Source organism: Corvus moneduloides, chromosome Z (genome assembly GCF_009650955.1).
Source record: "Corvus moneduloides isolate bCorMon1 chromosome Z, bCorMon1.pri, whole genome shotgun sequence".
NCBI lineage: Eukaryota > Metazoa > Chordata > Aves > Passeriformes > Corvidae > Corvus > Corvus moneduloides.
Window position 1 is genome coordinate 6,372,658 of NC_045511.1, and position 11,902 is coordinate 6,384,559.

Below are 11,902 nucleotides of genomic sequence, written 5' to 3' on the forward strand. Positions count from 1 at the left end.
GCTAAAGCCGTTTTTTGCTGCTCATTCCCAAAAGGAAGTAAAAATTTTCAGTTAAGGACACCAGGAACTTGTATCATGTAAAGGAATAAATATTTTATGAAACTGATTTGGTCTACATTCTATGAAACTAAATTGAAGAGATTAGTAAATGACTTATAATTCAGACTTATGAAAAGAAACCTGTTGTTTTTAAAATTATTAAAGGCTATTTGCTTTCCTAGAACTCTCCCTGGAACAAAAAGGGGTCACTTAAGGTGATGGCTCATTTTATTCTCATCTCTTTGCAGTTGCATGAGATTGGTGACATTAGGATCCCTCCTACTTAATTCCTTCATTCCCAAAATCTCAGCGGAAAGGCCTACGTCTTTCAGAATTAACTGAACTGACTTTCCTGCAGGAGTTTGTAAGGATTAAGGAGGTTAAGAAAGAAAATAGGATTATGGTTTAGTGGCTGGACATATGGGTAGTGGAGACAGCTCTGATGCAGCAGTCTGAGAGCTCCATGTCAGCCTGCTGCGCTGTACCTCCTGGTCATCCAGCTGGGCCAGCATGCTGCTGTCTGCCAGATGGGGCTCAGAGTGCAGGGGACATCACTGTGTTCAAACACGCCTTTGGGAGATTAAATAGCTTGTTTAAAATATGAGTTTTCTTAAATTTCTACATGCATGTGTCTTTGCATTCTTTTTTTTTTTTTTTTTTTTTTGGTGGCTATTCAAAATTCTTAAAACCATTTTGTTGGCAAGGTTCATAACTCTCATTTCTCAGTGCAGATGCTGAATGGATACTGCATTTCCTGGAGTGTAATGGAGACATTTGGAGAGAATACCAACCCTATGATAAATTCCATCTAATAAATTAAATTTTTAATAGAGGTGCTGGATCCAGCTGGTCAGCTGAGTTAATTCATGCAAGCAATGTTTGAATCAAATGCAATCAGAACACAGTGACAGTATTCAGAAAAGTCAAGCGAGGGTTCATAGGATCAAACCCACTAAGCTGTAATACACTTTCATAACCAGCTCTTTATCAGCCCTTCGTTCTAAACGCATGGTTATCAGCTTCAGACTTGCAGCTCACCCTTCTGTGTGCCCTTAATAAGTACTTTAAAACAATTCAGCACAAAGGGAGAAAATTTTTCCTTGACTTGTGGAAAACACAGGGTTTGAAACAACCTTTACCTAAAACTGTGATCTCAGCATTGCTTTCTGTTATGCCTTGCAAGACTCTGGAATGGAGCTGTTGTGTACTGTGAACAGGTTATACAAGAGCACCCCCTGGATAAAGCAAAAAGTGAAATAATTTCCTCCTCGTCATTCGTACAGGTTATTTTGGTAAATTCATTGTATTACTTTGAATTGGCTTGTTTCACAGAATTGTTTTGTTTTTCCTGAGAGCCGAGTTTGAGTGTGTGTACGTGTGTTGAGAGGCAGGCGGGAAAAGAGGAAAGGTGCTTTGCTATTCATGTTCACTGCACACAGCGACATGATAGCCATTGTACAGAGTTTAACAGAAAATAGTCTGGGTGTGGTGCTACACACAGAGACCAAAGCGGATAAACCTACCCTCACGTGGGGAAGTTTCCCAGCCTTACTTCTTTTCTCAAATACTGATGTCTTTGAAGGCTTGTAGCTGCTGTAATTGGCAACATGCAGAATAGCATATTAAATACAGCCACGGAATAACCATTGTTTAGCTGTTTACATGCACCAGGGCCCAGTTTTGACCCACACCAACTCTCATCCTCACAAACATCCAGGCACAGTTCAAGGGTTAGCAAGGACTGCAGATGGTTCCACCCCCAGTTGCAGAGACACAGCTGCTCTTTTAAGGAAAGAAAATTTAATTATGGCAAGCTGAGCCATTCTTCTTACTCTCAGGCTGGACAAAGTCTCCCAAGATATTTTAGTTAATTATCAGCATTTTACACGATAAAATAACATAGCCCATTGCCTAAAGTACTAATTTACTGACAGATATGGGTTCATAACTGCGCTGTATGAAGGACTGCTAAGTTCTCAGAGGTATTTATGATTACTCATTTCCAACAAAATTAAGGTATTTAGTTACATTTGCATATCTCTATATATCCATTCATGCAAAGCAAAGTGAGGACCATAGTGATTTCGTACGCCAATGAGCAGAAACATTTAAAAGTGCAATGCACCAAAATCCTGTGGTCATGGAGACCATAATACTTCAAAAGGCAGAAGTAGTGTGCAGTGAGAAGATTTTTCTTTAACCTTGTTTCCCATCTCCTCATGTCCTAACCTGATTATCTGCCTATTCCTTTGGGAGTTCACAAAACACAGGGTTCTGAGGATGCAGAACGTGCACAAAGTACAGCATGAAATACATAGAACACTAATCTTGCTTAAATAAATATCTTGTAAGGTGTTCAAAAGTTTTACTGATTGCATTGACTGAAATATCAGGAAGAGCTGTGTGAAAAATGTCATACAGTTTTGGAGGAGTAAAGAAGAAAATGACTGTTTATGTTTTTAACATTTTTAGTTATGCCTAATTTAAAAGAGAAGGTGAGGACTTGCTCCCCTGGTACATGCGTTAAACTCTGGTGAGTAAACAGCTTAAACTAAGCTCATCTGGATTACAGGTTGCTTCAGCATCCTCATGTATCTCTGTCTTTGGCAGCTCAGCATTACATAGACATTGAACTACACGGGAGCAGCATTTCGCTGTACTTCGCACAGTAGCTTTGGTTTTTGGGTTTTTTCGTTTCACCAATTGATGTATATAAATAAAGATAAAAGTGTCAGTAACCTTTCTTCAACAGTTCATCTTGCAAGTGTGATACTTAGAATAACCTTAAAAGTAGTTTCTCATTTTTCTGATATGAGGGATATGACCACACTTGCAACATTTAAATCCTTGCACAGTATGTGTCCTTGATACCTCAGTAAAGTCACAAAAGAAAATGTATTTGTCTCGTAAGGCATAATTACTATATACCTGTCGTAGCTGGTATGTCGTGGGGTCGCTATATACCAACACACACTCCTTACTTTGGGATACTGTATGATTAAACAGAATACAGAAATACATTGAAAATAAAATAAAATTTGAAAGAACAGTTGTCTGTTGATAACTGAGATTTGTATTTGAAAGATATTATCTAGTTTCATATCCAGTAACCATATCTCTGTAGGCCCATAATGGGGATGCACAATGTGGGAGTGTAAGGCTTTACAGCCACTGTTTCTAAGTGAAGGTAAGGCTGACTCTGAGCTAGGCATTACTGGAAATGTAGCAGTTGTGGTTACTAGGTGCTTTGCTAGAATCACAGGTAGAGTTTGCTGACATTCAGTTCCTATGCTTTCATTTGCTAGGTCCTGAATAATCTTTCTTAGCTTAGCTATGGTGCCTCAGAGAGGACTTCATGTGCAATAGCAGTAACAACAGAATATGGTGACTGCACACTTGTTACTGACTTTCAAACAATACAAAAACCAGAATTACCTCAAAAGCTTGAAATGTATTATAAGTACCTCCAATGCTATTTTCAAGTATTTTCTGTAATAACCAAGCATAATTTCAAGGGCTTTTGCACTCTCTTAGATGTCTTTGACATAATAAATCATGACAGAGCTGTTTAATTTAATGAAAAAAATACTACCTGAGATGTAACTTCAGAATTTAGTATTTGCCTTGTTTTACTTATACACAGTTCTCACATAGAGAATCTACCTTTCCGTCTCTGTATATTCTTCTTAAAACTCCTGGTTAATGTAGAGAATAAGGATACATCCAAATTTGTCTTTTTCTGGACTGACATTCCCAAGCATGTATTATTTCACTTTCTAATATCTCTGACATTTGCTCCCGGGTATAACAGTCTCACTACATTTTTTGGCCTTCAATGTGTCTATCTCTTTCCAGAGCAAAATTTCCTGGTGATTCCTGTTTCCTGGTAGTCTGAATAAAGCAATGCTTCTTTTTTGTTTAAAACTTACAGAGGTGAAGTAATTTTTAGGGTATAGGGTATGTGAGAGGTTGCTTTTTATAGGGTACAACAGAGAGGATAATATATTTGACTGCAGATGCTGTAAATCATAGAAATAGAGTTGCGACTGCAAGTCATGCTGCTTCTTTGCTTACTTTTTTATTTTACAGCAGTTGCCAAATGTGTGTATCACAGACAGATCTTCTGGCCCAGCCCACAAATTCTCCTTTAAATACTGTGAATTTTGCTATATTGACACACATGTGCACACACAATCATAGATACATTAAGAGCTATCTTGTGGGGAACGGACACATCACAGCTCACTTGCTGTGGATAATTTGGATGAAATTTCTTGCTTGACAGTAAGCCACTTATATAGGCAGGTTGCTTACCAACAAGAAATATGTTCTTATTTTTCTTTGGATAAACAGATCTGCTGGTTCACAAACCAAAGAAAACTGGTTTAATCACAGTAATGGTAGGAAAAATCTCTGTAAGAGTTTGGATCTCCACTGATGTAGGTGTACAAGAACATGTCACAGTAACTCGAATTTGCTCAAGGATATTTGCACTGCCTGTCATGTTTGCTCTCACAAACTTCTGAAGAGGTATTATGCTCTCTCAGAATAACCCAAAAATGCGTATGCTTGTCTTTGGATTGACTATCACAGTATGTATACTTGTTGCATTCTGCTGAAGCTTCCTCATATAAAAATAATTCACAACTGAAATGCCTCATTCTGGTCAAGGTTTCCTCATTCTGAATGCATGCTTAGTCTCTCCACTCCACATTCATAAATAGTTTGAGAGACTTCAAGCATCTGAGGTCATTGTGCTTCACACAATTGTTCTTTGTTGCGCTCTGTGAAGGAGATTACATGAGCGCAAGCTGGAATTCCTGGATACCATATTTCTCACTATTGAAAGGCTATCTCCTTGAATAAAAAAAGCAATAAGGCTATCTGAAGTGACCTTGGCAATTGTTCATGTAATTTATGACATTGTACAGCTAGATGTGAGTTTAAATCAAGTAGTCCTAGAAAACCATAGGGATCACTTTCAAGCCTGGTAACATATCTGAACTGGGCAAAATTTTCTAGATGAAGAATACATTTTCTGAAATACAGCTCTTTGCATCAAACAACATATTTGATTAGTATTTTCCAGCGATTTAACCCTGTTATAGCACTTTATTGTCATCAATTGCTGAGCTGTTAATCCCTGTGAGCATTTTAAAATTAAACATATGTAATGGAAAAATGTTGCTGTTCAGTAGGGGTAATTCTTAGTAAGTAAAGCCAAAAAGTAAGTTGCAAAGAATTTCATTATTGCTAAATGAGTATTACTAATGCAGCTACTTGCTGGTAGATAATAGATAAAGTTTTCAGCAAATAATAATAATAATAATAATAAACCATAATAATAAAAATCATCATCAACTTCTTAAATTTCTTTTCATGCCTCTTAGCTTGATGAAAAGGAGACATGCAATGGGGTGCAAGGAAAACTCTGTCTCCCTCTTCTAAAAGCCTTTTGATGCCATTCCTTAGTGAGAGAGGTAGATGTCCAAGCTTCCAGACCTTTATTTTTCAGAAAATAAGATGGTGGATAGTGGAGGGAAACGATAAAAGCTGTCAAAATAAAAGTGGGAAAGCTGTCAGACACCATACTTCATCCTGCACTTCAAAGAATTCTGTGGGAATAAGCATGTGTTGTGGCTGCCACTGGAAGATTTTCACTTCAGCCTTTGCTTTATTAAACATCCAAAATCCTAATGACTCAAAGCCAGAGCAAGCCACACTTCTGTGTGCAGAGCAGCATGTGATTTTGAACCGAAGCTAATTTAAATATGGTCTTACTCTCTATTTTACATTATATTGAAGTGTGTGCTCACTTTGAGACCAAAATATGTGAATCTGGGCCAAAAAATGCATAAAAGATTAAATTCTTCCTTTCCCCAAATGTAATTCTGTTAAGAAATTGAGAAGCTTCCTAGTGCCATGGAATCACAGAGCTGGCAGGCACCACTTAGCCATTCTCAGCAGGCAACGTCCTCATTCAGGCCCAAAATGATAAATCTTCACTGAATGTGGACGCTGTAGTTTGCATTCTCTTATTTACGTTTGTACCCACAAGACGTGACAGGGTCTGTCATGAAACTTGGGTTCCAGCACTTGGTGTTTGACTGACAATGGATGACAGCAGTTTGGATGGAGCCTCAGAGAATTCTGCATCTCTATCCACACCTAGACAAAAAGAATGAGAAAGAAAACTTGGCAATAGGTCGTTTTTGTACACACTTGGCAATAGGGTGTTTTTGTGTGGAGTATATCTGTGCAGATCTGAACTTTGTAATACAGACTTTTGTCAAATATGTTCAGAGGGAATTGGCCATATATATATCCATAAAGGGAACCAGATTTTTTCCTGTGAATTATACCCTTGAATTACTGTTATAAACGTTCGTTGTTTTATATATACATTATATATTTAACATACAACTCAGGCTACACGCTGTTCCAAGAAACAGGAGGGACTTTCTTCTGGTCCTCATCCCATCAAGTCCATGACAATGGAGTCAGGAAAACCCTGTAACTTGTCACTTCAGCTACCATACCTTTTCTATGACCCTAAATTACAAAAGAGAAATACTTTTTCAGCAGCTTTCAAGTAAAAAATTAAAAGCATATTTATTTAATGGAAATGTATTTCAAAGTGGGACACTTCTGTATCATGAGAGACTACAATGTCAACAATCATTAAAAATTAGAAAATAGTCTACTTTAACTGTATTTTGAAGCAACAACCTTGCTTTTAATACATAAAATGTAAAACATTTTAAAAGGTGAATTTGTCAAAATGCATTATTTAAACTGACTAGAAACTGTCATATTCCTTTGCTTATTTACTGAGTTCAGGATAACGTTCAAACATTGGAAACTTTTGTAAAATATAATTCTTTATCTGAAGAATTTGCCACAAGCACTGTACTTGGCAAGTGTTCAAAATTTTACTCATTTCAGGCTGCAGTTAAGAGGAAAGAGAGGTACAACAATAGCCGTTTTTAATGAAGGTCTATTTCTTTGTGGTTAGCAACATATAAAAGCATTGTGTGGATTTGCTATGCTTCATGAGATTACAGCCAGCTGTAGTGCTCCAGTAATGCATCTGCAGAGACCACATGAGACAAGCAGATGCTGGGTTAATGAGATCTCCCATGGATGTGTGGCCTGCAGTCCAGCATCCACAAGAAGTGTAATGAAACCTGAATACACTGTAAATTACTGTATTTTCATCTTCTTCTACTCTTTAAACAAAATATTTCCATAGTCACTCTAATTTTGCATCCTTCTGAGCCAAACAAAAGGCAGAAGGAAGCAGCACTTCAAATCATACTCTGTGAATGCAAGCACAATCAGCATATGTGTGAAAGAGCACAAAATACAAAACCCAAAAAAGTCTCAAGCATTAAGCTTGAAGAGCTTTCAATAAACAGCATAAACACAGCCATTTAAAATAGCATACAGCATTCACTAGAGTCGGCATCAACAGGGATTTGGTTCAAATTACCTGCAAACTGATCAAGGGCTAAGTATCAACTGCTGGTAATGCTTGTAACTCTGGACTCCAGTTTACAAGCTAAGGAGACACTTACAGAGTTCAGAAAGGTCATGGATTTCAGTCTATTTTGATATTCACTTACAACCAATGTACCTCCCTGTTGTTTTTGGGTTTCTGCCCGAAGAAGTGGGGGGAGGAGTTTAACATGGCCAGAATTCTCTAAAACCTCCCCATTTACTGAGAAGGTCTGTTGTGTAAGACCTTCATTTTAGCTAAAAAGTTCTACTGTCAAACGTTTTTCTAGGTTTTCCAGTTCTCGGCAAGTATTCTCTTTTCCCTCTCCTTTGAAGAAAGATAGCATCCTGTCCAACCTCTAGTAGGGAACCTTTCCTCCCTGCGTGCGTGCATTTGAGCATGAATGCAGTCCTATTCTCAACTCTTGGCAACTTATGTGGATCTTTAAGCAACTGTATTGATTTGAATTTAACTCTCTGACTCAGGTGTCAGTATTACCCAGGAGTTTATCATGCACCCTTTTAGCAGAGGAGGAAACAGAGTAAAATGCAGCACACCCTAGTTAGAGGATAGAAATTAGTGAAGTTCTATTTACATATGCAAATCATAGCTGCAATCACAGAACCAGTCAGATTTTCTGTTGAAGCAGGCTCAATAATTAAGAAGAGGAAAGAAGTCCTTAGAATAATAAATCTGCCTTCTTTCCACACAAGACACTGATATCCTGTCTCTCTCCCTGTTTTTTCTGACTTTTCTTCCCTTCTGTCATAGGTGTTGCATCCTCTGAGGAAAAGACTAAACACTAGTTTTGCCATAGAATCAGTGTCTTGATGTTAGATATCTTGCTGATATTTTATCAGAAATCAGTGTTTCAAATACCCAGAGGCTAGAAGAATTCTGTCAAAGGGTTTTGATTATCCTGAGTTTAATGAAAGTCAGTTGGGGATTTTCATGGTAGAGGATTCAAAACTATTCTGTTGCCATCATACTTTACATCTCTCTGCAGCGTGGAAGCAGTTGCAGTGGTGATTAGACAAGCCATGTAAGTTCATCTAGAATATTTCTGAGTAATGAGGAATCATGCAGAGTTTTAGTGTCTACTCTCTGAATGCTACTATGAAAATTAGAACTTACCTCCTCTGAGTTACTCAGTAATAAACATGCTATCATAAATTGTTAATCACAGGAGCAAGGGCTGATTCACCACTACATTTACTTGACAATCAGAGAAATGTTGAAAATGTAGGCTCAGATTTAACCTATATAACATGAGGTACCTAGCAGAAATACAGGTCTTATTATTGTATCAGTCCTATGCTATTTACAGGCAGTAAAAGATGGGTTCCAAGCCCAAAAAGGGTTTTGGTTAGAATACTTGCCCACATAATCCCTAATTTTAGGTTGGATGGGTCTCAGCCAATGTCCTTGTTCTTTGAAGATTAAAGTTCTCCTATGAGATGAGGTGAAATTAATTATAACTTTATGAGGTTATTTCCGTCATGTCAGAATAAATTACAGCAGTCTTCACCTGTCTGCAGTGTAGGCAGTCTGAATACACATGGAAAGAGTGTGCAGAAGATGTGAGCAGCCCTACGGAGATTAGCTGGCTTTCTCCAGCAACAGTGAGGTTTATGTCTCTCTGTATCGTGTAAGTCAGCTTTCCTTAGGTAATAGTGCTTATTGGTCACATGTACCATATTACCATGGTCTCAGGACTGGGAATTTTTTGTTGGTTTTTAATGTGCATTAGGGAATTAATTTTGCAAGATGCTGAGGAGATGATTTTTAGAAAAGGCATTAGATGTGAGGACACTTGGCTATCTGGATTATTAAATTGAGGCACTCGAGGGAGAGACATGAAAGAATCAGACATATAAAAAAGCACAATGCACAAGTTATGAAATATAATTAAGTATAATTAGCAGTTTATGTCAGAATATGAAAAAACAGCTTTTCCTGTCAGACCTGTTTAGCTCTTTAACCTCACAACACGTATAAAATAATCCATATTTTTTCTTCCTAATATTACTTTGAGAATAAAAGAAGGCAAATTAAATGCAAAACTTATAATTGCAACCGTACACAATTTACAGACCTTTCAACCAATAAAACACGCATTTAGACATTGTGAAAAATATTTTATTCTCAGCCATGAAATCTGAGATAGTAAAAACAAAGGTGAAGCTTGTAAAAATTCTGGAGAATGGGATCAGGATTTCAATTTGGTGTTGAAAAAAAATGAAAAGTAGTTCCTAAATCTTAAAATACAAAATTTTCCAAGACAATAACAAAATGCTATCCATAGAAAGAAGCAGCCAATGAATGACTGCAAAAGGTAAAGACTTGGGTAGTCAGAGATACAGCACAAAAGGATCTGGAAATGCAGTGATCACAAATTCAGGACAAGTCAATTTTACGGTATACGTAAGGGTAGTCGAAAGACTTGAATTTATTCTAGGGTACATACAAGCCAAGAAAGGCAACTATTCCAGTGCTGATGGAGTCTCTGCTTCAGGGGAGATTTCTGTGAGCAGTCCAGGTTTCATATGTACAAACTACCTTACAGGAAAATACAAATGCAACAGTATTGATGCAAGCTCACTCTTCTTTACCTATACTGGAGAGTAAGAGAAAATGCATGTCTGCCTTAGTACACTTCTGAGCCAAATTAATAAATGTTAGTGTTAGTCTAAGTTTACACCCTGCTTTTCTGACGTACTTATATAAACTTGTAAAGTGGGTTGGGTTTTTTTCATTTTTTACTTTTTTTGGCAGAAGAGAAGCAGAGGGAAATATATCTGCCTATAATGTGCATATGCAACAAGAGGCAGAAAGAAATTAAATCTGAAACATGATAGACCATAGGTAGATCACTGGACAGATTATGTAAGGTTGAATAGGCAATGGCAGGACCCAGCAGACTGAAGAAGAGGTAAATAACATGTCAGTAAAGGGAGAGTAAGGCTGGTAAAAATCACTAGAAAAGGAGAGAAGAATACTAAGCAGAGGAGGGTGGTAGAGAAAGTGTGTGCTTTGAAGTCTTTAGTCACGGCTGTCTTACTTGTCAGTAACAGCAGCAAGCAGTGAGGTATAACAAATCAACCACATGGCCACTACCTCTGCTGGAAAGGGAAAGGATGAGAGAATACCAGCCTCTTCCAGATGAAGCTGTATACAATAAATATTCCCAAAAGAGAGTTTGACTAGAATGCTGACTGAATATGTTCCCTTCACAAACTCTCTTGGGCTTTTTAAAATACGTCTTAGTCACCAGCATATTCTCTTTGTGTCTTATCCCAAGGGCCACTTCATTTTCAACAGCAGAAGCATTCATAACCACATTCATTTAGCACTGATTTAGGAACACCTCTGAGGGAGAACCTTGTTTTTCTTGTTTAACTTTTCGCTCTCTGCTCTTGTGGACAATCCAGGACAGCCCATTTATATTGTATTTATGTCACACACACGTCCTGGACTCTCCCCCTGCTGCTAGCTACTTAATGTTAATGGTTGTAGGATGAATGACTCCAGAGACTGTCACAGTTAAGCAGATAGAAAGTAAATTAATCTGACAGGTGACTGGCTGTCCTTCCTGTAGTTTGCCAGCTTAGGCAGAGAGGGAACTGCCAGTTCCAGCTACAGGGAGTGTGGGCGGGAGGGGACTCCTGTGTCCCAGCTGTCCCTGGTCTCATTCCCAGCAGTGCATCTCAGTGACTTCAGTGGGGGATTGTCTCAGTTTTGGAGACAAAACTTCAGGAAGAACACTCCGGAGTGAGTGTCTCCTCCGAAGGGAAAAGGGCCTCCCCTTTTACTCCACCAATAAGACAAGTGGGTCACAGCAAGTGAGAGAGGAAAGAAAACCAACTGTTTATTAACACACAAACAAAACAGGGTAGAACAGGATAAAAAAAAAACCCTCAAAATACAACAAGTTCCCGGAGAGGGAACAGACACGCGGGCTCGGACCAGCCGGGGCCACCCCGCGGGCCCGCCGCACTGACGAGAAGGGAAGGGAGGCAGGGAGGCAAGGAGGAGGGAAGGGGAAAAGAACAAGAAAAAAACCAACAGAACCTTTCCCCAGCCAGCCGGAACACAGAGGAACCCCAGAAAAGCAGCACAGGGCTCCCGGCGCGCTCGCTCCCGAGCCCCGCCGAGTCCCCGGAGCCCTTGGGCTGAGCCGTTCAACGCCCCTCAGGTCCGTGGCTCCGGCCCCGGCCCCTTTCGGGTCCGTCCCAAAGAAACAGCGTCCCTGGGCATCGAGCGGATGCTTAAGGAATAAAGCGACTTCATAACATCACCCCCGGACAGGGATACCTGCAGGTCAGAGGCTTGGTCCTCACCTTAAAGTGTAACAGAATTGCTGCA